The following is a 3,787-nucleotide window of genomic DNA, read 5'->3' as shown; positions in this document are numbered from 1 at the left end:
CAACCTCATCATATTTGGTGGATTGGGGGGGCTGGCCAGACTCCTACTCTGCAGCTGTTGTCTGGCTTCCTGCGGCTATACCCTCTGTTGGCAGCCATGACAACTGCCGGCGGCCATATTTTATACAAACTGTCGGCGGCTATGACGGCTCCTGACGGCTATGCAAGCTGTCGGTAGCCATGTCATCTGTTGGCAGCCATGGCGGCTGTCGGCGGCTGGCGGCTGCTGGCAGCCAAGATGGCTATTGGTGGGAAAGCCCTTCTGTCACTAAGGTTCTTCAGACCTTCCTTGGACTGCTGGCCACAAGCTCTGTTGCCGGGGTATTAACCTGGTAGGCCGGCCAGACCGGCACAGATAGGTGCTGACTCATCCGGCACTATGCCGAAAGTACCAGCGCTGCCGGGTGCTAGCCTGCCGGCTATGTGCTGACCGGACCTTGCCGGCGATGGTACTTGTGGCTGAATGGAAGCCTGAATGTTACATTCTCCCCCTCCGTTTGAACCTTCTTTCTGGAGAAAGGCAGTAAATTAGACATTTACATCCTTTATTGGTGTATACATACACAGTAATAAGGCAGCCTTCACTCCTTGCTGTCTCTCTCTCTTTTAGCTAGAATGCTGACTGCACTGGCAGGGACTAGCTATGCCGGCTATATGTCGGCTGAATTACAGTATTTGTTATACGGATAGTCAGTATATTTGCAGTATAGGAAATACTGCAGAGAGAAAAACTATTATATATAATATACTAGTAGTTATTTTTCCAATATATCTTTTGTATCCTTGCCCGGGTGTTTGCTGAGACCAATCCTATATTAAAAGAATAGAATTTCTTCAATATTCTGATTAGAAATCAGTTGTCATATTACCCTACAATATTAAATATTTTAAAGGGCTGGTGGTATTACACTTCTAACCCTAAAAGTTTAGAACCCTTATGCTTGAGTTTCCCTGATCAGGAAACTCTATGATTTTAATATTGTAAGGGAAGGTCACAGCAAATGGGTTGGGTAGGATACACAAATATATGACTTTTATACTTCCTAGTCCAGTCAGCGTCAAGCCGGCTGGACCGTGCCGTCAGATACTTGCCACAATGGCATCACACTTGCTGAACTACATTATATATAATAATACAGTAGTCAGTATTTTGCAATATAGTATATACTGCAAACAGAAAACTATAGTATGGTTATATACTATAGTAGTTAGTATCTAACATATATTGGGTACCCTTGTGTGGTCTTCTGCTGGGACCGTTCCTATATTGAAAGAATAAAATTCCTTCAATACTCTGAGTAGAAATCAGTCATCCTTACCGCACAGTGTTAAAGAATAAAAAGGGCAGTGACTTGTACATGTCTCTACCCCTAGGGGTTAGAACCCTTTTGTTAGAGTTCCTTGATAGAGGAATCTCCTTATAGTTAATACTGATGGGAGGTAACAGCATTCGCTTGCAGGGGATACACAAGTATGTGTCTCCCACTATCCCTTTCTAGCTTACTATCCTAAGCTTTTTTAGTTAAAAGATGACTTTTACATATTGCTTATCAGTGAGATAATCAATTGTATACTAATTCTGCTTTTCCATTCTTTACAGGACGAACCCCAGATGACATGTGTTGCAGTCTTCTGCAATATCAAGAGTAAGTACTTTTATGGTCATAATACATGCAGGTTCCATGCCCCCTGCAATATTATTTCCGAATCCTTGCATTATTGGAACCCTCAAGTTTGCAATGTATGTCAGACCTCAATGTCCGAAGGTTTCAAGAATCCCAAGACGATGGAGTCTAGGGATGCATCTCGTAACAAACTACGCAACTGGGTGAGAGGTTTCCAGAAAATCTCTCCGGGACCATACCTACCTAATGATAGGATACGTAACCTACTATTCCCGAAAGCAGGTAAGGAAATAGTGGTGCCCCAGGCACGATTCACACCTCCCTGCGGCGAAATAGCCCTTTGGACGGAGGGCAGGAAGCCCCCACGGGAAGAGGTGGATAATGTCGTGTTGGAATTACTTCCATCCGTGCCGGCTCTAGAGCCATTAACATCGACATCTTCACCCTCTACCCCTCTATTAGATGAAATGGATGAATGTGAGCCCATATGAAAGGTCTAATAGAAAAATTTCTCAAACAAGGCGAAAAGGAGGAGGCGAAATGCAAGATAGAGCTTTGTGAAGCTCCACTTGTCGCTCCCCAAGGGTCAAACAAACGACGCAGAGACCAAGACCTTCCGACACGCTCCAAAACCAATCCCTGGAGCATACAGGTGGTAGGGAAATCATAGTCCATCGAATTCCAGGGATGGCTGTTTGGTGTTCACGAGAAGGACTCAACAAGTTCAAATAAAACAGCAAGTTCAGGATGTAAATCCTTCTGAACACATGGACCCTGTTTCAAAAAGGGGTGTCCACAGTCTTGTCAGACCTGAAAGATGTCTATTGACAACTTCCAGTCAGTTCCCCTCCCCTCCTACCTAGGATTCAAGTTACAGAGGATAACGTATGCCCTAGGAAAGATACTTGTCGGACTAAACACAGACCTAAGTATCTTCACGGGATTGGCAGACACAGTCACGCAAAAACCAAGCCTAGAAATGGTTCAGGCAACAATGTACCTGGACGTAAGGCTGGGGTTGGCAGCACCCGAAGTGGCTGGTCTATGAGCATCCAAGGAAGTGATCCGGTTCCCGGAACATCGGGGATGCAAGATAGGATTCAAGAAGTCTCGATTTTCTCCAGCTCAAAGGCTTCAATGGTTAAAAAACCATTGAAACCTGTGGTCACACCAACTCTCCTTTCCCTTGGGGATGTAAAAGGAGATTGCAGGGTCGGTCAAGAGACTATGGTAATCAGTCAGGATTCGAAGACGCTAACAGGAAGGAGTTCTGAACTCTCTCCAGTTTGCAATAGTGACAGACCCAGTGCTAATAGCACAGCTGAAAGATGCGTTAAGAGTCTGGAGAAGATACGCATCAAATGGTCCATGAGATCTAAAATGACCGATATTGGTCTTTCCTTGATCGCTTCCCAACCAATGGTCAAAGGCCAAAAGCCTATTGAGGAACGTGCCCTTACAAATACCTCGACTATCGAAGATCATCCGCATGGATGCCTAGTCTGAAGAATGGGGTGTTCACTCCCATCAGAGGAAAGTCCAAGGGGCTTTGTCATTTCTACCCAAGGCCATGGTAGTCCTATTGAGGTTGGGGAAACTCTCCACGCAGATCAGACCTACTCAGGCTGATCTGGGACATCGAAGCGATAATGAGACGTCAGAACCGACAAGGCTGGAGAGTGTCTCATACAGTCTAGGTGACGTTAACCATCCCTTACCTAAAGGGATGACACCTATCAGCAGTTCAAGTACAATAGATCCGCAATGAGACAGAGGATGCTCTACTCGGGCTCAAGCCGATAGAGTTAGAATGGCCCACAGACGCAGACCTCTTCTCTCCCAGATGAGAACAAGTCCCCGAGCTGCAGATCGACCTCTTCGTCATGAGCGTCATCAAGAAACTACCTCGATATGTAGCCCCATACGAGGATCCTCTAGTGGAGATAACAGATATCATGTTTCTAGTATAGAAGGGATGGACTGAGGAATTTCTGATCATCCCATCCAATCTCCTGCTGAAGGTCCTCAACATGCTGAGATCCTTCCAGGGAGGAGTGGCTCTGTTGGCTCCCAAGTAGCCCAAGAGCAATCTGTTCCCTTTAGTGGAGGAACTGAAGCTGAGGCTGGCACTAGTTCTGAGCCCCCGACTATCTCAGAAGGTTC

Source organism: Palaemon carinicauda, chromosome 14 (assembly GCF_036898095.1).
Source record: "Palaemon carinicauda isolate YSFRI2023 chromosome 14, ASM3689809v2, whole genome shotgun sequence".
NCBI classification, from domain to species: domain Eukaryota; kingdom Metazoa; phylum Arthropoda; class Malacostraca; order Decapoda; family Palaemonidae; genus Palaemon; species Palaemon carinicauda.
Note: the sequence above shows the minus strand (reverse complement) of the source record.